The sequence below is a fragment of the Sardina pilchardus genome, chromosome 13 (assembly GCF_963854185.1).
Source record: "Sardina pilchardus chromosome 13, fSarPil1.1, whole genome shotgun sequence".
Classification (NCBI taxonomy): Eukaryota; Metazoa; Chordata; class Actinopteri; order Clupeiformes; family Clupeidae; genus Sardina; species Sardina pilchardus.
In genome coordinates this window covers 4132501-4160043 of record NC_085006.1, presented here as the reverse complement: position 1 = coordinate 4160043, position 27543 = coordinate 4132501, and the positions used below count along the sequence as shown (strand labels likewise).

Sequence of the window (27543 nt, the reverse complement as noted above, 5' to 3'; positions counted from 1 at the left end):
CACCCCCCCCCCCCCCCCCTCCTTCTCCTCCTTGTCCAGATGAAGGTGTCGTGGGCATTCTTAAAAGAGCTCGCCGCCAGCTCCTCCGAGACGGAGAGGGGAGCGCGGAACGCCGCGCCGCTCGGAGCTCATTTAGGGAAGATTCATGGAGCTGGCGCTGTAACAGGAGGATTTCACTGGGAATATTTAGTGGTCCTCCTCGGTTGATATTCCACGCTTTAACACGTTCCATTTTTTTGCGAAGATAGAAAAGCTGCTATTTAATGTCTCTGTTTATGTTCTTTTGTGGTCAGGCAATTTGCATATTTCATTTGAAGGCTGGGATTTTAACTCGGTGCTGTAAAAATGCCATATTGTGTTGAGTTGTGCTTTTTTCACAGTGTCACAACGGCAAACGGAAATAATTCCACAAATTATGACAAAAAAGGAGCACATAAAATGAAATACATCTGTTCTCCACATAAATGAACACACACGCACACACACTCACACAAACATACACACACACACACACACACACACACATACGCACGCACCTTCACACACACACAAAGACACAACTCAAACATGAGCATGCAAAGAGGCCTGAACAGTAATGAAGTTGTGTGTGTGTAAAAGCAGCCCAGACTGGTTGAGTAAATGCAGGTAGGCCTGAGGGCCGTGTGGACGAGCGATGGCGGTGATGGGTGCAGGGCTCAGAGAGAGGGCCGTGTGGACTAGCGATGGCGGTGCTGAGAGCAGGGCTCAGAGAGAGGGCCGTGTGGACTAGCGATGGCTCAGAGAGAGGGCCGCTCAGGCCAACACACGGAGGCCAGCGCAGCACAGCGCAGCAGGAAGTGCAGGGGTCCTCTCCCCACGCTGCCATGGGAGATAAGCCCAGATAAAGAGGCAGGACACCAGATAAGGGCGCCGCACATAAACAATCCAATGACCCTTCACCTGCACCGGCAAAACATCCCCACAACACCGCCGCCCGCCCCTCCCCTCACCTCCCCTCCCCTCACCTCCCCTCCACGGCCTCCCCCCTCCACAACCTTGAAGGCAATTATGGGAGCCGGCGGCTATATTCACACACAGAGCGGCTGGTGGGGGAAAAACACACACAAACTCTCCACTGCTCCACTGTAATCATCCGTCTCCAGCTCCACCGGTGAGTGAAGCCGAGCGGTGAGGAGAGGAGAGAGGAGGAGAGGGGAGGAGAGGAGAGGAGAGGAGAGGAGTACAGAGACGAGGAGAAGCGAGAGGAGAGGAAACAAGAGAAGAGAGCGAGAAGAGGAGAGGCGTTGAGCCCCGGGCCGCCTCCCTCTGTCTCCCACCCACCAGGATAAAGTGTGGCGGCTTAGCGCAGGTCTAACTGCTGAGCACTTCTGAAGGACTATAGAGAGGTCAATGCCTCCGCTGTGAAAAAAAGAACAACAGACACACACACACACACACACAAACACACACACACACACACACACACACACACACACACACACACACACACACGCACACACAACTCCACGAGAGACGCAGCCTACACGGACGCTACATTTCCTGCTGTGGGACTGAGGAACGGAGCAGGACAAAGCTTCATGAACAGGTCAGCAGAGGCCAGGAGGAGTGTGTGTGTGTGTGTGTGTGTGTGTGTGTGTGTGTGTGTATTAAGCTCAAGCGTGTGTAAGCACATGAGCACAGTGGGGAAAGAGAAGAAAGTAAAATAGCAGTAAGTGTGTTATTTCTGTTTGTCCGAGTGTGAGTGTGTGTGTGTGTGTGTGTGTGTGTGTGTGTGTGCTGCTGTTATTGATGCTAGGTCCATCGTGGTGGGACTGACACGCTGCCCCCACACACACTTCCCCCTCTGCAGGGGCCAATTACCCTGTGACCCCCCCGTCTCCCTCCTGTAAAACGCTTCCTGTATGACCCCTGCAGGACATCCTGCTGGCAGAGCTTCAGCTGAGGGCCGCTGCACATGGCCTGGACACTGCCGGCCCTCTCTATACCGCCTCCCTGGACACTGCCGGCCCTCTCTCTCATGCCCGCCGTTCTCGCTCCACGTTCAGACCAAGCGAGCGTCACTGACCTCACTACAGTGGCAGAGCAATGAGCATGTGGAGCTCAGCAGATGAATAGTAGATTACTGGACATCCATGATGGAGAAGGGTAGACACACACACCTCTACAGCAGTGTGGAAGAGTACATCCATGATGGAGAAGGGTAGACACACACACACCTCTATAGCAGTGTGGAAGAGTACATCCATGATGGAGAAGGCTAGACACACACCTCTACAGCAGTGTGGAACAGTACATCCATGATGGAGAGGGGTAGACACACACACCTCTACAACAGTGTGGAAGAGTACCAGTGAGTATTTAAAGTCAGTAATAAAGGTGTGATAATTTAAAGATGTCATTCCTATAAAGGGTTCTGGTGAGTACACAACTGATTGCATTTAAACGTGTCCGGTAGCTCTCCCTTCACTTGCGGCAGACACACTTTCTCTCCGTGCCTTTCTCCTGGTCTCCCTCTGTTTGAGTGTGTGACTTTCTCTTGTCCTCTCTCTCTCTCTCTCTTCTCTGCTTCCCCTTTTCTCACTATTTCTCACTCCATATCGTTCTCAATCCATTTTTCTTACTGTAATTCCCTACTCTGTTTCAGTCTGCTTTTCTACTTATTTATCTCAACGAAGGGCAAAAACGCTAGTGAAAGGACACCGCTCCCTCTCTCCCTCTCTTCTCTCTCTCTCTCTCCCTCTCTCCCCCTCTCTCTCCCTCTCTCTCCCCCCCTCTCTCTCTCTTCCTGCCTTGCTATATCCTTCCCAACCCTGCTGGTAAACTGTGCAGCTCATCAAAGAGGACATGGGAGTGCAGTGCATCTACTGAGGCAATACTGCACCTTCATTATAAACCCTGTATGGCTCCTCTATAACTCCATTACTGCATGTTTAAGTAACAAGTATCAAACACAGAATCAGCACCAGGGAAATAAAGCAACACACACACACAATAAAAACAGCCACACTTCCCTCTTAAAAATCACGCGCTTCATTTATCTACCTCATCTCCAAATGTGTCCAAATGAAGACTTTGGGACACGATAAATAAAGAGGAGAAGTTGAGGCTGGAGAGTAAATGAATAAACCAGGAAGAGCGCCGTGCGCGGGCTGGCGTGCCACCTCTGCAGAAGAGGCATTAGCGGCACACACACTCGGAGCGGAGCGGCGCGGGGCTTTGAAAGGAATATCAGTGGGAACATGAAGGAAGGGGAGTGGGGTTGGGGGGGGGCGCATCCCCAGTGATTTCTGGGGGAGAGACATTTACATGTGTTTGTGGGGCCCAGGCTTTCTCAGGCTGCCTTTGAAAATGACGAAGAGATATGACGCTCGCTCTCCCCCTCCCTCCCTCCCTCCCTCCCTCCCTCGCTCCGCTCGCTTCCTCCTCTCCCTCCTTGCCCCCTTATCAGCCCCATGCCGACCACTTCTGACAACCAACAAATCAGCTGTCAGGAGCAATTTCTCACCCACAGCCCCATGCCCGCCCGCCTGCCACACGCTGGGTGGCAGAGGAGGGAGACTGCCAGAGAGGAGGAGGAGAGAGGGAACGCAAGGTGCTTAAGCACAGCTCCAGTTCACTCCAACACACACACACACACAAACATATACACACACACACACACACACACACACTCACACACAAACAAACATACAAACACACACACACACACACACACACACACACACAAACAAACATACAAACAAACACACACACCGAACACACACACACACACACACACACACACACACACACACACACACACACACACACACACACACACACACACATACACACGACACTTTTCTTCACAAAAGCTCCCATCACTAACACACAGTTTGGGTTGAAATTGGTGGTGGTTGCTGGCTAAATCTCTCCTGTTCCCCTGGCCTCTACTCCTGTGCTCTACTTTCTAGAGCAGGTGGGGGAGAAGAACACCTTGGCACCCGTACACCACCTGGTAAAGCACCATGCATTATTTACATGGCAGCAGAAGAGCCCCAACACACCAGACCCCCTCGCTGACACTAGATTACACAGACACACATTAGGTCCCACTGCCTGGGAATGCATAGCACGCAGGCACAGTGGGCAGGGTGCTTGTGTCAGGCTTTTATTTGGCTTCCAATTGCTCTGTGTATTTGTAGACTCAAAAGAAAACAGGCCAGCAGCCCTGTATTGCTGCAGTAGCAGCTCCAATAGGCCTGCCAGAAGAGCCGCACTCCTTCATCTAGCATGATCAAGGGAGCGCTCTGGGTGAGGCTCTCACAGGCCACATGTGCTTGATGGACAGGGCTGTGTGAGGGAAGCTCATCCGCAGGCTTTTTAGTAAGGGTCCAGGTTAATGGTCACTACTCCGGATTTCTCTGCCAGAGTTTAGAGTGTCATCAACAAGTACAGCTCAGGTCTGGGGTCAGCTCTCTGGGCAGATAGCCAATCAGCGAAGCCCATGGGCTGCCTGATGTCTCCTGCTGTCTCAACGCACATCCCTAAAGAGGATGTCTGAGACCCGCATGCCTTAAGCCATTCTCCCAATCATAGGTGGACAGACAAGAGTTACACAACGAGCCCAGCCATTTAGTTACATAACCACACTGCAAGACCCACCATTTAATACATACACTGACACCTACACAACTTTTCATCTGTAGCTGGTCATATCTGGTTGTTACTTTTTTCCATATTTATTAAAGAAATAAAATAAAAAGAAATAAAATAAATATCTAAAAAAAATATTTACTGCTCTTCCTCCTTCCACGATGGTGCCGAAATACGGGACAGTTTTTCATCATATCGACTGGCTCTTAAACTGGATTACTGGTGGAACTGAGCAACACACTGCTCAAACACAACCACCGACGACTGCACCGTGTCTGCCATCCTCACCAGATCCAACCGCTCCGTGCTGGCACAACAAAAGCCCTCGCACGAGCCAAAGTCCCTCACGCAACAACAATGGACGGATGATATCTCTCTTAGCATTTTTCCATTACTTTTGTGTTTCCCCAGACGCCGCCCTTCAACGACAACACATGGATTTTTCCAATCTGTGGCGCGGTAATAAGTGTTAGCGTGCTGTTGTGGAGGCGTCCGGGCGCATCCTCACACTTATTAGCCCTCAGTCTGCCGAGTCGAGCGCGCCGGGCCCTCGGTAGACTCCCGCCGACGCCGGCGAGCTCTCTCACGCTCGGCAGCCCCGCGCCCGCCAAAGAGCTTTAAGACACTTAATGCCAGTCCCCTTCGGAGCGCCCGCACAAATAAAATTAAAATGCTAAATCAATGAGTCTTCAACTGACCTTTGCTTAAAACGCGCTGGTGCCTGGGGCAGTTCGATGTGTTTAAAGGGAGGAGAGGTACACGGCTAAATCAGATATTATTACCGCCACGACGTATCCTTTCTCCAGATGAAGGCAGGTAAATAGATTGCATTGTGAATATTAAGCGTCTCTCATTCTCAGCCCATCCAGCCACTCCACCCCACCTCCACTCCACCTCCACCCCTCCTCCACCCCTGCCTTCTGCCTGCAGTCTGATGCACATACACTCAGACACACATGTGCACAGCGTAGTCAGATATAATCAAGACCCCCTCCATTTTTTGCGATCTTTGCTGTTGTTCATTTAATTCCACTAGGATAACATTGCCATTTTTGGCCAATGCCGTAGCTAAACTGCTATTTCTGTCAATGGAATCTGACAGTCATATAAATACCAAGATCAAGGTTAATTCAACACAGATTTAATTCTGTGCTGTGCAGAAGCCCCTTTGGCAGCAATTACAGCTGCATGTCTTCTCGGATAAGTGTCTACAACCTTTTCACACCTGGATGTAGGCCGTTTATCCCCCTCTCTCCGGCAGATCCTCTCTTAAGCTACGACAGATTGGATGGTCAGCTCCTGTGAACGGCTATCTTCCGGCCTCTCCGCAGATGTTCCACAGGGCGGCCCACTCAAGAGAGACTTGCCCTCACGACACTGCCATGTTTTTGGGCAATATGGTTTGGGCCATCGCTGTGTTGAAAGGTCTCTGGTCATGTGGAGCTCTCTGTAATTGGCTACATTCATCCCTGCCTTAACTCTGACCAGTGTCCATGTACAGCACAGCGCAGTATGCTGCTGCTGCCGTGTGTCACTGTGGGGATGGTATTAGCTAGATGATTAGCAAGGCCTGGGATTGGCCAGACATGGAGCTTGGAGTTCTGCCCAAAAGCATTCGATTTTTCTCATCAGACCAGAAAATCTTTCCCCTCACACTCTTTAAATGGCATTTGACAATCTCTAAGGAGGCTTTCATATGCCTTTTTACTCTGAAGGGCCTGCCGTCTAGATGCACCAGCACAAAGGCCTGCTGGGTGGAGACGGTGCTGGTGAGATGGGCATTCTTCTGTCAGGTTCTCCGATTTCTACTAGATCTCTTCCAGTGACTACTGGGTTCTCTATCACATTCCTGATCAAGGCCACTCTTCCCCAGTTACTCAGTTTAGCTAGAGTCCTGGTGGTCCACACTATCAGCCTCTTTTGTCTTCTAGGGTTTTCGGAGCATGATAGAGAAAAACTGGCCACAGCGTTTTTTCAATAATAACCCCTGTAGACAAAGGCATCTCAGGGAACATTATAAAATAATCAAAAAGTGTATGGCATTGCTCCTTTAAACAACAGGGCTGAGATGTTGTCCCTCCATCTAATGGGATGGGACTCCACGTAATGTGTACACCGTCTCTCTAAAATCTGTCTAATCAATCCAATGGGTTCCAGGCAGTGTCTAATCACGTTCTAGACGACATTTTAATTAAAGTAAAGAGGATGCACCTGACCATAATTTAGAGTGCCACAGCAAAGGGTCAAAACACATTTCTAAGTGACAGGTTTTTGATTATCAATAAATCTGAATTTAAACAAATTCACTTAGTCATTATGGGTTAATGAGTGTAGATTGCTTGGAAATATGCCAATTTTATCCATTTAAATTGAAATACAACACAAAAAAGTGTGTGACCAGGACTACTTCCAGTCTCCACTCTACACGGCGCTTAATATCTAGTCCTCACACAAAGCTGCAGCCTGTTCACAAACACAGTCACACACACAGAACTCGCATACACTCTTTTGATCACGTACCGTGTGCTAACACAGGATTCCCCTCACTTCAAACCCTATGGGAGCACTCCCACCCACCCTGCTCACACACACACACACACACACACACACACACACACACACACACACACACACACACACACACACACACACACACACACACACACACACACACACACACACACACACACACACACACACACACACACACACGGCAACAGAGTGTTTCAGAGTAGGTGAAACAAGGAACCGTTGCTGGCAGAGAATATATGTTTACATGTTTATGACATAAACTCTCTCTCTTTCTGTGTGTGTGTGTGTGTGTCTGAAATGTGTGTCTTTTTGTGTACATAAATGTGTGTGTGTGTGTGTGTGTGTGTGTGTGTGTGTGTGTGTGTGTGTGTGTGTGTGTGTGTGTGTGTGTGTGTGTGTGTGTGCACGTGTGTGTGTCCTAGTGTGTGTGTGTGTGTGTGTGTGTGTGTGTGTGTGTGTGTGTGTGTGTGTGTGCACGTGTGTGTGTCCTAGTGTGTGTGTGTGTGTGTGTGTGTGTGTGTGTGTGTGTGTGTGTGTTTGCCGTGTCCCAGTATCAAACTGCAATCAAACACCTTTGCGAGGCGTGAGGAGCAGGGCAGAGGAGAGGACAGAGATGCGAGTGATGGAAGCAGACAACAGCCAACACAATAAAATCAAAGTGTCAATTACTCTCCTCCAGCACAGATAAATGGGCCCGCTTCCCTGGCCATTAATAACAGCAGAGCAGCCCTGCTAGTGGGGGCTCATTTTTTACACCTCACGCCAGCCGTGTGGGATGGAGAGAGGACATCACTGGTCAGGATTCATCTGGGTCCCCAGGCACTACATGGTGGAACAAAGGAAAACACACACACACACACACACACACACACACACACATACATACACACACACTCACACACCCTCTTCTCTGTCTGGCTCTACCTGTATTTCTATCACACCCTCATTCTCTGTCTTTCACTTTCTCCTTCGTTCTTGATCTTTCACTCATGACAATGGCCCTCAGTTTTTAAACTCACTCCCTTTCTCTCTCATTCTCTCATCGACCCGCCTCTCTCTCTCTCTCTCTCTCTCTAGCTTTCTGATTTTAGGACTCCCGCTGAAAGCCTCTCTCTCCCTCTTTCTCTCCCCCACTCTTTCACCATCCCTCTCTAACACACTCCTCTCTGTCTCCCTCTCTCCTTGGTGAGGGCCATGGGCGAGATGGATCTCTGTGCAGTCGATAAATAGATTGGCATGCATCGATGGGAGTTTGTGGCCTTATTTACACATCCTGTTAATCAAAAAAGAGAAAGCGGGCGGCGGGAGGGGAAGAGGCCCGGGCGAGCGCTAAGCTCCCTGGCACTGCGAGGCCTTGTAAACTAAATGAGACTGGACAGAGGAATCGATTGGAGTAGCAGCCCCATCCCGCTACATTATAATGACCGGTGTGATATGCACTTGGACGGAGGGATGAGAAAATAGAGAAACAAAGGGGGAGAGGAGTTGAAAGAAAGAGTAGAACAAGGAAGCAGTCAACTTTGTCTGACTATTTCTCTTCTGTACAGATTTGCCTGAACACAGAGCCGTTTCGGAGCCATGGCAGATATTCTCTTGTCCTCTGACATTTATAAGCGACAGAAACCAAATATCAGATAAAAAAGTCAAATCGAGATACAGACAGCTCCCTCTGTAAACCCCCAGACACAAACATTCTTACGGTACCTAGTCAAAGCAAACACTAAAAATAAACATGAAGCTGAAAGCTAAACAACATGCTGGCCAGGACATCTGACAACACCGGGCAACACAACAGGTCTGTGTTCGGTTAAAGGTCCAGTCTCGGACTCTAATCCAATACACATTGTGTCAGATTCAGGCAGCACAGCATTTCTTCACAGGCCTACTCTGTCCATTCAGTTATGCATGCTCAAAACATAGCAGTGTTTGCACACACAACACTGGCTTGGGAAATGGGAAACAGAGTGGCCCAGAAAGAGCTACAAACAACTCCAGTCACAAAACATTGCTTCAGGAGAGCATAAGGGAAGGCTGACATTTTATTGGCCGTAGGGTTCAAATATCAACTGCCTTTTTTTCTGAATCGTGGAAAGTATCTTTCATGTTATTAATGGCTTAAGTCTGCTAATGTTGCCACCAATCAGGCAGGCTGACCCCTAAAAAGCCTAGTATTCTCATTGACACAATTAAGCAGAAGACAGTGTTGAGAAATAACTGATGTGGGGGCTTAACTTTTTTCAGACATTACATCTCAAAGATGAGCAGGCGCTACTTAAGCCTTCAAAGCTGTCTCATCAGAAAGCACTTTGCAATCCTGCCCTTTTAATTATAGAATGCCCACCCGATAAAAATAGTGACCTAGTTTATAACTCTGTCATTTCCGATGTGGTCCTTCATTCACTAAACAAATCCATTACAGTTTGGGGATATCATCTGTAGATCTGTATCATGGCTTATTCTGAGGCAGGATGATATTAGACACACACATCGTCGACTTCCCCACCTTTATTCCACTTTTATATTGCATTGCCAACCAAACTCATTCCCCCTCCCTCACCACCAAACATATTCCTGTCTCATAATATGCGCTCAATTGAGCCATCTTTGCATATCGTTTCCAGCGATTTATCATATTCAGAATCTTTAAGCGTCTGCATTACTGGTTTATTATGTCTGTCTCTGCCCACATTGGGCTCTGACAGGTCTGGTAATGCCGCAGCATATGGGAGGCTTTTTGAGAGCGATGCATTCTGACAGTTCTTTGTTCATAAATGCAGAAAACCCGGCGCGAAGGCCCATTGCTGCTGCCACTGTCGCTAGGCGCGAGCCGCCACGGCAACAAGTCCAATTTCACCCCCTTCTCTCCGGCTCAAAACAAGAGTAATGTGATTACACTGGCATCAAAACAATTTAGGCCTTTAATTACTGCAGCCATATCAAGGCGCCGGAGTGGGGGAGGAGAGCATGGTGGGATTCTTTCTCAAAGGATAGCAATTGGCATGACAAATGAAGAAAAGAGAAAAACTAATTGTTTATTTAACCAACAAACATATGATCATGCCAATGTGTGTTGTGATTATGCATGCCACTGGCAGGTGTGCAACTTCTTTTCTGATAGTAGTTCATTAACAGTTATAAAACATTTCACAATGAGATAATAATATATCCTCTGATATGCTAGTTTTGAAACAAAATGTTCTAACCGACAATATTTCATGTATGCCCTTTGGATTAACTCACATAACGCCTGAAGTGCTAAGAAAAGAAAACTACTGACAGACTAATCATTATGCATTTTCCAAAAAGCACTCTCTTTTTCTTCAAAAAGTAGACACCCACATATACACACACGCACACGAAACTAAAATGAGAAAAACACGGTCCTGCATGTTGAAAACACCAAGTCAACAAATTCCAAATGCACAAACTCGTTAGATCTTTTCTCCACGGCCACCAGCTCATTTCCAGGATGATGGCTTGAGTCGGCCATTACACTCTGTGCCTCACCTTGTTAGGCGAGCAGAACCGTTCCCATTGGCTGCGTCGCTCTGGCCCACTACTCCTACGAGGCGCCGCGCGAAGATAGCAATTTGGTGAAATGACACACCCACAATTAGCGTGCTGATTTGCACTAATAATAGTGGTTGGATTGTGGAAATGTGGCAGCGGATGCAAATGAGTGCATTTATGCCGGGACATGGCAGAGCCAAGTGGCGTGAATATGTGGCATGTGCAGTACATCACGCATGTGCATAAACAACACTATGAGGGCGGTGGTGGTGCGCTATGAGGGAAACGTCCACGCAGCCAATGGCGGTGTTGGGGTGGGGGGCGGCGGGTTGGGGGGGTGCGTTTGACACTCTAATAAGAAGTCATTCCTGGCGGAGGGAGAGAGACGGAGAGGGAGAGAGGGAGAGAGGGAGAGGGAGGGAGGGAGGCGGGGAGGGTGGAGTGAGTTCATCTCCATTTCTGAATAATGCATGCAGAGCTGTTCACCTCATATCTCTAGTGCCGTGATGGAGTGTGAGATTATCAATCATTATGTCTAATTAGCTATTCCCGGCTGTGCGCATCGTTCTCGCTCTCGCTCGCTCCTCCTCACATACACTCTCTCATTCTCTCTTTCTCTCTAATGCTCATACACTCTCTCTATCTTTGTCATGTTCTCTTGGCCTTGTGTGGTCATTACTTCTTAAACACATGAACCAGTGATTTTAGCAGCTAAACAGCTTGGCCTGTGCTCACCTCCTACTGTACATGACCTGAGAGCAGGTAGACATCTGAACTCTTTGGTATTGTGTGTGTGTGTGTGTGTGTGTGTGTGTGTGTGTGTGTGTGTGTGTGTGTGTGTGTGTGTGTGTGTGTGCGCGTGCCAGTGGGGTGTGGCCATGCCCGGTCTATGGTAAGATATGGCGAGATATGGTTGGTGGTGGCGTTGGCTCAGGAGGTAGAGGAGTCATGTTGCCAGGTTAGGCGTGGCTCCCCCTGACCCTGTTGAAGAGTCCTTGAGCAAGACACTAAACCCCAAATTGCTCCCGATGTGCAGGTTGGCAGCCTCCATCATCAGCGCATGAGTGTGTGTGTGTGTGTGTGTGTGTGTGAGTGTGTGTGTGAGTGTGCTTGTGTGTGTGTGTGTGTGTGAGTGTGTGTGTGAGTGTGCTTGTGTGTGTGTGTGTGTGTGTGTGCGTGTGTGTGTGTGTGTGTGTGTGTGTGTGAGGGGGTGAATGTGAAGCATGAAACTGTAAAGCTCTTTGAGCGCTGGGAGGAATAGAGAAGCACCATATAACTGCAGTCCATTTCCCATTCAGCGTGGTGCTTGAGATTGCCATTGCAGACGCTGCTCTAGATTTACTGCAGGTTGTCTGTAGATCATCTGAACGTGGCTCTGTGAACCGCTGCACAATGGGACGTGAAACACACAACATGTACGGAACACACGGGGCTGATCACGTGTTTAAAACCGGCACCATATGGAGCATAAATCTCACCTCCACAAAACACCATACATCTGCATCAGCAGTGTGCCATAGACTCTACGGGAGACTCATTAAGTCAGCCGTATTTAGATTGGGTGTCCCTACAGGTATGCATACCTTGCAACCCACATGCTAAAGCATGTGATCTAACAGGATGTGCAGAGCATGGGAAAAGGTGAAGGTACAACTACAGGTCAATTTAGTGAAAGCACTCTGAAACAACTTGATCTGCCACTGGCACTATAGATGAATAAAACAGAGCTGAATTAACACTGCACACAGTAGTAGGGGTCAGAACTGGGGCAGAGACAACGGTACGATATGATACGATACGATTATGGTATCTGGGTCAGGGTGCAATAGCACTGCCATTCTTACCAAGCACTAAGTACTGTAATTGGATTCTGGCGGAATCATTCCCCAATACAGTACATTTCTATGTATTTTCTGCAGCACATTTATATATTTATTTCTACCTTAAATGATGCTTAGTTTAGCAAGCATCATCTTGGCGTGCTACATTTGTTCTCAAGTCTGACTTCTTTTCCCGTTTCCGCTGTGATGCAAGAGATGAACACGGTCTTGAATCATCTTGTGGGCTTTAGAGGCAAGGTTATCAGAGTAGACATAGGCACCAGTATAACATCTAAAATCTTGAGATAAAATAAATACATATCGCAATACTTGCACTGCTTTATCAATATAATATGGTGTCAATACAGTGACCCTACACCTTTAGCATTAAGATTTACCCACCTAGATGTAGTTAGTGTCATACCACAATCTTGCTGAACTGAAGTTCAATCAGATCTAGTCTAAATCTGAGTATACATACTAAGACATCATTACAGGTGCACCATCTCTATTTATAATGGAGTCCTGTGCCAGGCATTCTGTTTGGAGCATTGCTGTGAACAGCAAGAACATGTCACATAAAAGCTGATTTTATGCTATTTCTAATCTAAGTCATTTGTCCTGACTTAGCATGCATATGTTTGTGTGTGTGTGTGTGTGTGTGTGTGTGTGTGTGTTCTACACTGCCGAGCATCTTACCAAGCAACTCCATCTGTGTGTGTGCCTGCGCTGAGGAATCTATTTTGTCCGTGGTTTTGTATGTAGGTCACCTAGCAGCAACGGCCCATCAATTCAACTGTCCTACTTAGAAAGACACACAGTCCATTGGAGAAAGTAGGGATTTTTCACTCTGAGGTACCACCAACATCAATACACACCCCCACACACATACGTAGTGCCCCCTCGACTGCCACACATGCAGACTCACACACGCTCTAGCCCACACAACAACGTACACACACACGTACGCAGACACACACACGCAGACGCAGAAACACGCATGTACGCACGCACGCACGCACGCACACACACACTCACTCTGTCAATGTGGCCTGGCATTCCAAAAAATTCATTAAACAACAAAACATGAGCAGAGAGAAAACTGAATTTCAGTGATAAGCAACAGAAAACAAAAACATTATTGTTAATAAAGCAGTCCCAGATTTTTTTCCCCCAGAAAATACAACACTAAGATCTTATAAAGGGAAAAGCCCTTGGAGTGAGTTTACAAGTCTCCTGCGAAGTCAGAATGAGAGAGAGCGAGAGCGAGAGAGAGAGAAACACAAAGACAAAAACAAACCCTACTCTTTCAATTAATCATCCCTTTTACAGCGTCCCCAAAGCAGGCATGCATATGGCAACACTGATACAGCCTTCTGTGACTTAAAATAAGGCACCAGAAGAAAGAATTCCCCCTACCAAAGGGCTCAATCATCCTCAATAGCCCATCGTGCGTCAGAGAGGCTGGTGAAACCCGTCTGAAAGAGTGAAAAGCAGCTCTTTTGTTTCTCCACAGAGCCCTCGGACCGGCCGCAGACTCGTGTGCTAGGTGGGGAGTCCAGTGCGCTCCCACTCACGAGTCCTGGTCAAGGTCACCGGCCATTTGACCTTCAGCGCACAATGGCTACGGATTACACTCGGGCATAAACAAGTGTGGTAAACAGAGAAAATATGATGCGGATTTTCACTTACAGGCAAAATGTCCACAACTATTGCACCGGTGTGACTACTGTGGTATGACTATTATCATGAAATAAGACACAAGCGCATCCGTGAACTTTCCAATAGTTGGATATGCGCTGGCGATGCATACAAGTCCTGCAATATCTTGATATATTTGCGTAATAACTCAAACTCAAACATAACTCAAAGCAAACACTGATACTCATTGAGAACAAAGTACACATTCAAACAAAGCCTCACACGCAGCACTAACACTCACAAACAGAATGGAAGCAGACAGGCGAAACGAGAGATGTTGTGGAGAAAGACATCATGCAGTTAGCACTTTGAGGGAAAGCAATAGTGCTGTTGTGCACTGCTGTGAACAGACAGCATACACCAACATACAGCCACAGCAATGCAAGGCCCATATGGCAGGTCCAACACAAAGCGAAATTCCCTCATCTCCAATTAAAAACAACATTCTACGGCAGTACTGTATCTGCACAAATCTGTAATCAGTAGTGTCTGAAGCAGGATTCTTTGACCAATACCTTGTCGAGGGATCTAAACCCTAACAGAGCTCTACCAAAGCCCATTTCACAACACAACTGATAGAACAGTCACAGCTAGTCAGGTGCTGGGGAACATCTGGCGGCTCCAGCTCCAGTTATCTCGGGGCTGTTTCACATGTGCCAACTGGAGGGAGAGCGGCTGGACCTGAGCGGCTGCTGGGGGAGCGACTGGCCGCGAGGGGACGCGTGCAGGATGAGACGGACTGAGATCAGTGTGAGTTGTGAAGGGTGGAGCACAGATGTTCTGCAATCGACCAGCCTTTGTAGTCGCACTGAGATGATGTCATCTTTTTGATGACAAAGAAAAGCACTCAACGCTTCCCGCTTGAGTGATCTGAGGGGCTTAGTCACATTTTCTCAGGACAATTACTGGTGAGTGTGTTTGCTCAGGCCTAAGTAGCGGTGACCTAATAAGTGCACAATTGTATGTGTGAATGTGATGCCGGCCTGAGCTAATTGCTTGTGTATATTATATGTGTATAGTATTCTATATGGGCACAATAAATAGCATGTATAAGAATCTGTATGGGGATGCAGGTGTGGAGGATGAGAATTGATTGTGAAAGATTCTATACAACTGCCGATATTCGATAGATTACATATATTACATGTGTGTGTGTGTGTGTGTGTGTGTGTGTGTGTGTGTGTGTGTGTGTGTGTGTGTGTAAGTGTGCGAGACAGACAGATGGGTAGAGAGACAGAAGATGCGAGGAGTGGATTTAGCTTCCAAACCCACGGTGGCGTATTTGTGTACAGGCTGCGTTCTCTTCCTCTGCTTTTACCGGAGCTCATTTTTTAAAATTACATTAAGTGCAGCATAATTGCTTGTATAATCAAATGTGAAAATGTACATTATGAAGCTACTTCAGTACATCGCGCAACCATTTTAATCACCAGCTCTTGAGGCAGTGCCAAGGTGAATTAGCCAAACCAAAATGAAAAGCTCTGCACGCCTCTTTTCGTACATCTCCCTCCGTTGTGCGCTCTGGCTCGTTCCGCTCCCTCCAATCCTACTCCTGTTATACGGTGGCTTTCTCCGTACAGATAAAAGACCCCACAAACATACGTGGTCAAGACGGAGACGGCATTGTCATAAGCGTCACATCACATCCCCTGAAGCGCGCAGCCGGCCAAAAGCAGGCATTAGACGAGACGCCTGAGAGGCTGGGGGAGGGAGAGACAGCCGGCGAGGACCCCGAGAGAGGGAGAGAGAGAGAGAGAGAGGGATAGAGAGAGAGAGAGGGAGAGAGAGAGAGAGAGAGAGGGATAGAGAGAGAGGAAAAGACGGGGGGTACTGGAGCTCAGGCTCGTAATACGGATGAGATATGCATAATTAAAATACATGGCTAACGTGGGATTTGAGTTGGCACATGCGTGTGTGTGTGTGACTGTGTGTGTGTGTGTTTATATGTGTGAAAGGGGGGTTGGGCATATACTGGTACAATGAGGAGAATGGCAAACAGGGAGCGTGTTTGGGACAGTGAGGCACTAGTTGCTCGACTGAGAGTCACGACTCCTACCTACCAGTCTGTCTGCCTACGTGTCTGTGCATGTGTATGTGTATGTGTGTGTGTGTGCACTATCCCTAAGAACAATGGCAAGATGCATGCTTCCCCAAACACAGAGATATAGTAGAGCTGGGCTCCACTGGTTAGCTGAGTGGTGTGCAGGTGACACTATAGCTCACCTGTCTGCTGCAGCAGGCGAGCTTTGTGTGGCGCGCTCATGATAGGAGCCATTTCCCCTATTCTGTGATGTCATGAAAAGTGCCCTTCACGCGGGAATAGAGGAACATTTTGAGATGCATCCCTCTACACCAGCTCATTTCAAAGGCACACTGCCACCCCCACTCTCCTATGAAGAAGGCCACTTCTCCTCTTTTAGGACTCCTCAGGTCTATTTTGCTCCCCTTCTTTTTTTTTAATTCACTCGCTTTTATGGCAGCAAGCTCATTTCAATCTCAAAGCCAACATCTGTGGCGGCAAAACCAGCCTTAAATGAGTGCCGTTAAGCCTGCATCGCTGGGGAGATAACAAAGGAACTCGGAGAGAGGGAGAGAGGGATAGAGAGAATGAGAGAGAGAGAGAGAGAAAGAGAAGAGAGAGAGAGAGTGAGGAAAAGGAGGACTGATGACATACTTGCTTCCAGAAAGGTGGCCAGAGGTGATTTGGAGAGGAGAATAGAGTCTGACAGAAAGATTGCATGCTTCCCACATAAATAGCACAAACTGACTAACTGCACTGATGTATCACCATTGTGGAGAGATTCAGAGCTGGACTAAAATACATGCTAGGAACCCCAACACTTCCTTATCTAAAACACCTGAGTGGCCGCCACATTTGCAAGATATTACATACGATCACATTTGATCTTTTTTTATCAGATGCTTAAACTTAATAATACATCAAACACTTTCACAACCCTACAAAGAAAGACAAATTGAAGGTGTGTCAAGGCCCTGTGTAAGCATGATATCAACAACATGGGCTGTTCAAACACAACAGAACGGGTCAACCAGAAAATACATTTCATTTACTTGATTCAGAAAAGTCGGCAAAACACTACTACTGCTACTAGTTTTTTAAAAATGACCCAGACAAAACCATTAGAGTACACAGAAGCACTTGCTAGTAATGCCGACCATTTGGCTCCAAAACCAGGGATTTCTCATAATGACGCATTTAGTGAGCATATCAAAAGATGGCTGCTGCCCGGGCCTGCGACGGCAGCTAATCATGACCCTCTCTCTCCCCACAGCCACACCGCTCCCTGGACCATCAGCGCGGCGCTAAAGGACGCCGCAGATGGATCTTTTTTCCCTCTCTTTTCCTAGAGAAGGGCAGTGCGGGGAGGGTGGGGATTGTTTTTTTTTTATGTGCTGCTTCCTTCCGCTCTAAGCATTTTATCCCCGTTTAATTGGCCTTTGAGATAGCGGCCTGATCAATTCTATGGCACGGCTCCCGACTGCGTGCTACTATTAGCCAACCTTTGAGGATGCGCTCCTCGGGGGGCTCCCAGTCAGTGCGGCCGGCTTTAATTCATCTAAAGGTTATTCAGATAGACCGGGCAACAGATGCCCCCGAGAACTCCGGCTCCTTCCTCCCTCTTTCCATTTTCCTCCCTTTTTTATTTATTTATTTATTTGTTTATATTTTTTAAAACAATTTCTGACAATTTCTCTCTCTCTGTGTGCAGGAGATTATTAAAGAGGCAATGAGATAGGGCAGAGATATTTTTCCCCCTATGTTTTCATCCTCTCGCCTTGGCCACATTTATTTGCCCATTTCCCGCAGCACGGGCTAATGGCGCCTCCAGAAAGAGGGGGCCAGCTGTTATCGCGCCGCGCCGCGCCGAGGCTCTTATCGGAGGTCAGCGTCCGGATGTGGGGACGGGGACTAACGGCGCCCCCCCGTTGATAAATAACCCAGATGATGGGAGCTCTGACACCCGCGCGCACACTCAAGAGCCCTAGGTTTGAGCCCCGGCATTATTTTGATTTTTATTTATCTGCTTATTTACTCGTGTTATATATTTATTTCCCCGTGCGGAGGTGGGAGTGAGGAAGTGGCGAGGAGCCTATTCTGAAGCGGATCGACTTTTCCCGAGTCTTTGAGGTGTGACTGAAGCCCTTCAGGAGCCCAAGGTCGGCGCGACTAGATGTCGGCGTGTACCTGGCTGTGCGCGGCGTACTGTAGGCTCCTGAGCATCGAGCGCTGCAGAGGTCTGGCACTGGCCCTAAAAATAGGCATCGGGCGCATCGATCCTCCGGGCCGATAAACCAGAAATAAAGCAACAAAGCGAGACGGCCCGCGGCTCCGTCTCCGTCTCCTTCCCTCGCCTTGGCCAGCGCCAGAGAGGGTTTCCGCGCCGAGCCTGGAGCATATGGCTGCCATCATACATCACCTCCCTGCTCATTCCTCCTGACGGAGTGCTGTGTGTGTGGACGTGCCCGCGCTGGCACACGAGCCGTAAAGAGACGCCGGCGAGGGCAGTCTCTCCGCATTATGACCCCTGTCCAGCCCCAGAATGGGCCACCAGCTGGGATGCCCACACCCACAGCGCATGACTCACCAGCGGATGGACTACATTTGCAGCTGAAATGACCGTCAGACGGCTGGACGAGCTGAGACGCGATTGCGGAATAAAGAGCGGTTCCTGCACGCTCCTTTCATGTCTGAGGTCGGGCCACTCGCAGCCCTCGTGTGGGGGCCAGCTGGAGACAGAGAGAGAGAGCCGTGCGGCTGATAGCATCAATCAGCATGGAGATGGCTAGCGTCCCCTCTCAGGTATGCCTTTGTAGAGAGTGGCTCTCTCAGATCAGTGGGGTGGGCGTGCAGGAGTGGGGCTATTACGGTTCCCAGATGTCCACAAATGCCCTTTTCTGGAAGAGGAACCGTGGCCCCCAGAAGAGGGATCCCTTGGGGGGGGGGGCTATCTAGAGCGCTGCACGGGGAAAATGACACCTTCATTAATGACTGACCCTCCCGATCGCAGCCTGGCCCCCCTGGTCCTTATCCCCTCTTTGTAATCCCTCCCAAATGAAGGCGCTTTTTTCCCCTCGTTTCCAAACGAGGTTTAATATAGCAGAAAAATGATGCTTAATAATCTATCAGAGATAGCGGGCGCGGGCGAGTGTAATGGGATGTCCACTGGACGTAATCGTGGCATGCACGAGCCCAGCTAGGACTCATTCGCGGTTCACAGAAGAAATTAGCCGTCGTTGATATGCCTGGTGGAGGAGCTGTGCTCTTGCACCCCTCCTCATTATCTTCTCTTTCTTTCTTTCTCTTTCTTTCTTTCTTTTATTTGCTCTTTCCCTCTCGGTTCCTTTTACTCATGCAATGAGCCATTGAAGGCTCTCTGTCCACATTAGTTTTTGGGTTTCGATGGTACAGTAGACATTCTTCTTTCACTCTCCCTCTCTCTCCCTCTCTCTCTCACTCTCTCTCGCTCTCTGTGTGTGTGTGTGCGTGATCTTTTGTGCGGTATTCTATGCATATGAGATTGAAGCATCAATAAATCTATGGGCTGTGCTCAGTGTCCAGTGCTGTGGGCGGCGGGGGCCTGCATGGCTCTGGGCCGTGCCCTTGACACAGTGAGTCTCCCCGCCGCTGCCGCTGGAATCAGCCACACTCGCATGGCTACAGCTAAATCTTGTTAGCCAGAAAAGATGGAGGAAGAATAACAAAATGGCATGACTGCATTTACACAATTTACACAGTGACACTGTGAATTGGATTTGTTAAAAAAAAAGCTAGACATGGCTCTGCACCTGCCAGTCTTTCTACAGACGGGGTAAAAACGGCACCAACGACCCACTCCTTGCTCCCTCCGTGGTCAGGAACGGTGCCACCAGATATCCGAGCAGAACATAAAAATAAATAATTGCCACCCGCTGGAAAAAAAAAGCGCTGTCCTCTGAAAGCCCAAGCGTTTGTTCGCTCTCTCGCTCTTCTCATACATTCTCTTTGTGAAATGTCACTGGCTGTCATTTTTATAATTCGATTTATGCCTTGTCAGAAAATCTACTTAGGCCCGGCACGCAGGAAAAAGTCAAAAGCCATCCAGGAGTCACTGGAGGTTAAACAGATCATTGTACATATTCTCCCTACAATTGACTTTAATAACACCCTCCTCCCCAAGAACAAGGCAAGTGGAAATGGAATTTCAATAAATCCGTCTCCACCCCGGCAACCGCCCCCTCTCCCATTCCCCACCCATCACCCGCCAACCTCTGTGTGTTCTTCAACCGTTTTGCCATGATGAAATTCTTATGGAAGTCCTGTGAGTGTGTGTGTGTGTGTGTGTGTGTGTGTGTGCGTGTGTGCACGCGTTTGTGTGTTTCCATCTCTATGACATTCCTTTTTTTCCCGGTGTAAGCGTATGAATGCGTGTCCCTCGTCAACCTTGCGGCGGCTGACTGACGTGGCCTTGGCAGAGGTGTTTTAAGCTGTAAATGAAGCTCTTCCTGGCGTGTGATAAGAAGTGCCACTCATCATAATGAAACGCTGGCACCCCCCCCCCCTCGCCCCCTACCGCCCCGCCACAACAACGACAACAAAAAAAACAGAACCGACTCAAAATACGGGAGTGTTCACGCCGAAGAAAAACAAAACAAACTCCAAAGTCATTTTGGTCTCTTTGTGCATCGCGGCAGAATGGCCCCGGGTGTCAACAGTGTTCAAGTGAGCCCGCTAAAGAGAAGACCATTTCTACTGATCCTGGGTCTGATCGTCCAGCCCCAGCGCTGGCGTCTCCACTGATGGCCCCACTCAAGACCGTGCCTATCAGTAGCCGTGAGCGCCGGGGCCCGTAATCAGGCGCCCGCCTCGTCCCTGGCACTCCACGGCCCAATCAGCCCCCAGTGCTCTGCCTCCGCGCCCGCCTGGATGTGCCACTTGATTTGCAGGGCAGCACGTGCTGATTTGATGCCCACTCCATTTGATCACAGTGTCTGGGCATTAGAATGGAGAGTTCCCAAGGGGACACAGAAATGATATTATGCTGACAGGCAATGACTTTCCCATGATGACTCTCTGTGTGTGTGTGTTTGTGTGTTTGTGTGTGCTTGTTTGTGATTGTTTGTGTTTATATGTGTGTGTGTGTGTGTGTGTGTGTGTGTGTGTGTGTGTGTGTATGTGTGTGTGTGTGTGTGTGTATTTGTGGAGACAAGGACAGCAGGGGGTGACAAATCTAGAAAGTTTCCACTGAATATATTCTCTCTGTCTCGGAAACCCCACACAACTTTTCCCAAATCTACAAACACCACAGACATCTTAATGCCAGCCTCCTGATGGGAAGTGAAGGAGAGGGGAAAAAGGGGGGGGGGGGGGGGGGGGAACGGACGTCACAAAGTGCAACCAGATCCGGCCGTTAGCCGATGGAATGGATTTCATCCTGGAGGACTCGTCGGGGGATTTGTGGCCCTGCCCTCCACCCGCCTCTTATCCGCTACAAAGGGCCGCGCGGGGCTTTCAAGAACAAGCGCAGCTACAGGTGTCTGGATCCCGGGGTGGCTACCAAAAGGCAGGCGGCCGCTGGACGGGCTGATTTGTGATAAAGCAAGCCCAGTGAAGTCTCCCCATCACATCCTCTACCCAGCCGCAGAAACACACAGAGGCCACTGCTGCTGCACCAACAGAGGCAAAGCAAACCCACACAGACACAGGGAACCTCTACACGGCTAGGACTGTTTGGATTGGCCCGATTTTTCCCCTTTCATTTTCCCTTTGCTCATCTCAGATCAAAACCCCTAAGATGGTGTCACCTTCATCTAGGAAACATGTGACAAGACTCCAAACGGCTTTTCCACTTGGTCTTAGCGCCCGCCACCTTCACCTCTCCAGCGCCTGCTATCGGTCCATCTGCCCAGACACGTCTCATCTCCTCCACACCAGTCTGGGCTTCTCTGGTGAACAGGGCATGGAAAAGAGGCTCCGTTGGGAAATGGATGGTGGAGTGCTGAGCTGTGTGAGGTGTGGGCGGGTTGCAGCATACTGCATGTGTGTGTGTGATGTGTGTGAGACTTTTCTTTTTAATGAGAGTGTGTCACCGAGGACAGTTTAGCAGCGTGCACAGTGACACTGACGTCCATTAGGGGGTTAAGGACAGAGCCTTGTATTTCAGGCTTCTGGTTATAGGTCAAACTCCCCCTTAATCACTCTCTCTCTTTTTCTCTCTCTCTCTCTCACACACACACACACACACACACACCACCTCTTTTTCTCCCCTACCAATCCACTTTCATACAAAAGGCCATGTTCTCTGCAAGGAGAGCGTGACAGAGAAAGAGAAAAGACAAAGGATGGAGAGAAAAAAAACACAAAGGGAAAAGAGGGCCTGAGTAACGGCACCCCCTCTCTCCCTCCTTTCGTCCTCCACTCCCTCTCTCTGTCTTTCTCTCTCTCTCTCTCATTCGGCTCTCTTATCTCCGCTCCATGCTAACGAGGCCCTTCATTAATGGCGCTCGCTGTTGTTCAGATTGCCTCTGTCGCCATGGCTACTCCGGAGGCATCATCAGTCAGCGCGGAACGTCTCTGTCAGCGCTAAAAGTGACAAGTGTTCCAGGCCGCGGGCCCTCTGCTGCCACCCCACCACACCACAGCGGTGCTGGACACACTTCAGGGAGAAGCTTGCCGCTATTTCCAAAGACCTTGTCAAAAGCAAGCGTCACAGAGTGATGCTGCGCAACATTACCGTTTGGACCTGAGCGTTACGGTTTTGACCATTACCAGACCGGTTAGTTTCACCCTACTGAGGATGTGCTTTTGCAATAGCAAACCTGCTCTATTCACAGCATTTCTAGTCCCACCCTCATAATATACATCCACGTTTGTGTGACGGTAAATATATGCAAATAGAACCTTATTGTGAGAGTGATGACATCAGGTGACATATATTAATGTAATATTTCACTAATGTTATATGACAGTTACAGTGTTAGTAAGGTTTGCAATTTATGTCATCTTTTCTGAATTACACATCATGTCACAGACCTTGCTATCCCAGAAGCCAACCAATAACCAGCTACATTTTTCCATGTTATTCACAAACAAAAAAAAATGAGTGTGTTCTTTTCTCCTCGTCTCTGTTGCACGCTGACATTTTCCCCTGTCACATTCAGACGCCTCATTCATCACACAAATGAGACGCGGAGGGAAGGAATATTCCGGCGAATGAACGAATGAACGAATGAAAGATTGAATGAGCAAATGAAGGAATGAGAAAAGAAACCATCTCTGGCATTGGGAGCTCCGAGAGAGACAGGGCTGGCGGAGTGGCGCGCACACGGCGAGGTGGGAATCGGAATCTAAAGGTATATTCAGGAGATTCAGGGCATTGTTTATTTTCTCCCTCATTGAAAGTGACACTCGGAGAGAGGGCCTGGTAAATACGATGAAGACAATTTCATAGGTACAGAGAGGGTGATTATTCACCCCCGCGAGAGAGAGCCGCCGCCGACACAAACAAACACACCTAATGTATGCTCGCCGAGTAAACACGGGCAAAAAAGGAGGGAAAAAAACAAGCTGTGTCTGCTCGGCGCTGTTCCGGAGCCTTCTATCGAGCAGCCATGGAAATCAGTTAGTGAGCTGATTAAGTCGACATGGCTTTACTGTGTGGGGGTGATGGAGCACTTACACACTCACCGAGCCACACAAACTACACCCCGTGGATACACACGTGAACATTCCTACACACACATGAAAGCAACTAAGCATATACGTGTGTGTGTGTGTGTGTGTGTGTGTGTGTGTGTGTGTGTGTGTGTGTGTGTGTGTGTGTGTGTGTGTGTGTGTGTGTGTCTCTCTCTCTCTCTTTGTGTGTGTGTGTGTGTGTGTGTGTGTGTGTATATGTGTGTGTCTACAAAAACTGTAATGAACATTTTAATCAATAAGTCTTCACATTCAGTTGAAAACTTCAAATAGTCCTGGAGTTTATATTAGTCACTATTCCTGTTGTTCTATTCTAGCCCTGGTCTCTCTCCTTCAGTACTTACCGGAAGGAGTGAATGAGCAGACGCACACACACACACACACACACACACACACACAAACACACACACACTTGTAGGTTTTCCCATCTCTGTGCTGGGCAAATAAATATCACATGCAATTAAAAGAGTCATTTTCTCAGCATGCACAAATAAACAGGCGGAGTGAGCGAGCCAACGACACCAGCAATCAGCTCCCCACTCATCTCATCAGCCTAGCCTGCCCACTGAGAGAGAGGGAGGGAGAGAGGGAGAGAGAGAGAGAGAGAGAGGGAGGAAGAGAAAGAAAAAGAGGACTCCACAGTCAACAGAATGCTAAACTCACTTTAGGTCTGTAAATAGGGGTTGATGTGAAGGTCTCTGTCACTCAATTCAATTCAATTCAATAGAGATTTATTGACATGACAAAAGCACACTTGGTATTGCCAAAGCATTTCTAATTAACAGGTAGTTAGTGGTGTATAACGGAGAGGGGGAAAAGACAGAATCATGCATCATATAGGACTGTGTGTGTGTGTGTGTGTGTGTGTGTGTGTGCGTGTGTGTAGAATGGGAGTACATGCAAGCAGGTATGTGGGTACAGTATGTGTGTCTACAATAGTATTCTTAGAATTTGGTTCCCTTAAAGGTTTTCAAAGTCTGTGTGCATATTTCTGAATTTTGGGGAGAATTTGTAACATATTTATTTCCAGCGGCAGCATTCACTCTACAGGTGAAACTAGCGGTTTCTATGGTGCCTTGGGTGCAGTTGGTGCCCAGTGTGTCTTCTCTGAGCAGCCGGGTCTGCTTGTGTCTGCCCTGCTCAGTAGCCAGACTGTGATTGCTTAATCTCTCCTTCTCCATGTCTCCATGAGTGTGTGAGAGAGGCTCCAAGAGCAGCGTGATCTGGACCGAGCGAAACGCTGAGGATGAGCGAGGAAGAGAATTGGAGTGATGTTTCATCACTCCACTTTAGCTCGGCGCCATGACCCTCTGATGTCCGACCAACTGGCCACTCCAAAGAGCCGAGGCATCTGAAGCCGCAGAGAAACATTCTCGTGTGTACGTGTGAACAGATGCATGGTGAGTGTGAGTTTGCATGTATGTGTGCATCCATATAGAGGATGACATGTATGGATGTGTGAACGCTGATCAGTGTGGACAGCTTCTGATGCAGCTGATTCCTTAGACCACAGGTGCTCTCTCGCTCCCTCTCTCTCTCACTCTCTCTCTCTCTCTCTCTCTCTCTTCTATTTCCTTCGCTTTCTTTCCCCTGTCTGTTCTCCTCCTCTGACTGCATTGTTCTCTAGAGATAAAGGCAGTTGAAATGAAATCTGAAGTCTGAAAGAACCCATTTTCCCTCTCTTCCCTCCAGGGTCCATCCAGCAGGAGGAGATGAGAGGAGAGGCGAGGAGGAGGAGGAGGAGGAGGAGGAAGTGGAGGGAAATGGCCAGACTTTGGATGAGAAAAGGGGGAAAAAAAACAGGCTTCAGGTATCCTTCCCCGATCCTTCAGTCAATGTGTGTGTGTGTGTGTGTGTGCATGTGTGTGTGTGTGACAGCGCTGTCTTTTCAGGAGTGGGCGACCCGTGGACACTTTTAATTGAGATGGTGTCGCTAAAGATGAGCCATGTGACAGGGTGTCGGCGTGGCAGATTAAAGCCCCCCAAAATGACTGGCTCTAATGAAGATGAAGCCCGGGCGCTAAGCTAGCGAGCCCGCTGACATTTGGGGGATGACGGGGAAGGACGACACTCTCACCTGTAGCAGGTGCGGCTCAAATCAGAGGCAACTCTGCGGTCTGGGTTCTTACCCTCCATCTGTTCGTCCTCTCCTCTCCTCTCTCTCTCTCTTTTCTCCCTCTATTATTCTGTTTCCTGTTCCCTCCCTCAGTCTATCTCTCTCTCTCCCTCTCTCTCTCTCCCACACACCTTTTCTATCTCTGTATTCACTCTCCCGTTACTTCATTTCTCTTCCTCCATCTCCTCACATATTTTCTCCACTTTTTCCCCTTTAATCTCTCTCTCTCTCTCTCTGGCTTTTTTTCTTTTCCTCCATTTCTTTTCCACACCCCATCTCTCTCTCTCCCCTCCTCCGCTCCCCTCCCCCCGCCTCTGTAGCCACCTGGGAGCGTTGTTCTCATTAACCTTGTGCACCTGCACTCAACAGCATTTGAAGGCAGCAAAACTCAGCCCCATGTCGCACGTCTCCTTTGCCAGGGCCTCTGTTGCTTACTGCCGTTTCTTCCTCCTCCACATCCCCCTCTCCTCTCCTCTTTCTCCCTCCAACTCTCTCCTCCCTCTCTCTCTCTCTCTCCACGTAGCCACCCACCTTCAGCTTCGACTGGGGCGGCGGAGGAACATTTTCCAACTAATTTCTCCCTCTCCCCGATCACTCTTGTGTCACAGCCCTTCCATACCTCCATTTCCCTCCATCCCCCTCTCCTTCCCTCCCTCCCTCCATCCCTCTCTCCCCCCTCCCCCCAGAAACGTGTCACATTGGAGCATTGAGTGGTGGGCGGCTGACTGCAGTGCCTGTGGTTAAATGCGCGCCATTAGGCTAACAACATCCATGCCTGCCATCTGTTAACCCCAGGACAGGCCCCAGTGATTGTACAGGCAGCGGGTTTGCACACGATCACAAGGAAAAATGTATCGAGGGGGAAGAGTGGGGGAAAAGATTCAGGGAGATGGAGAAAAGACATGGGCTTGCGTCATCTGCACTGGTTTTACACCCTCACACACACACACACACACACACGCGCAGGCAGGCAGGGTGAGAATCAGGAGGTGCTTCCCCAGAGATGTGAGGCTCCCCCTGGCCAGTGCCGATGTCCTGCTGCTCCTCCCAGACCAATCCCCCACCCTCTCCCACCCCCCATCCATCTCTTTTATCCCCGCTTTATTTTTATTTATTTTTTCTCCCAAAGAATTGACCTCGTAAAGTAGCCCACCCAGCAACACTCCATCCTAATCTTCTCTTCCCCATCTCACTTTCCTCTCTCTTCTCTTCCCTCTCTCCCTCTCTCTCCTCTTCCTCCTCCTCCTCCTGCTCCTGCTCCCATAGCGGCGTGGCCTGTGTGTGTGTGTGTGCGGGTGTGTGGAGGCGCGCCACTTGAGCCAGACAGCTTAATAAGACAGAGGAGTCCCCTGAGGAGGGGCCGCATGGCCCGCCGCTGCAGACGGACACACTGACAGATGGGAAATAACTTCAGGCCTATTAATTACTCTCCTCCCTCCTTGCCACGCGCCTTTCAAGGGGGGCTTTGATACATGGAGAGAGGATGGAGGTGCACCTAATACCCCCCCTTCCCACAAACACACACACACACACACACA

At 48.9% G+C, this 27543-nt stretch overlaps 1 protein-coding gene across 11 annotated transcripts in view; it reads right to left on the bottom strand.

Moving 5' to 3' along the window:
- msi2b (musashi RNA-binding protein 2b) overlaps positions 1-27543 on the bottom strand; it is a 223314-nt gene that overhangs the window by 65124 nt on the left and 130647 nt on the right. The gene's annotated exons all lie outside the window — the stretch shown is intronic.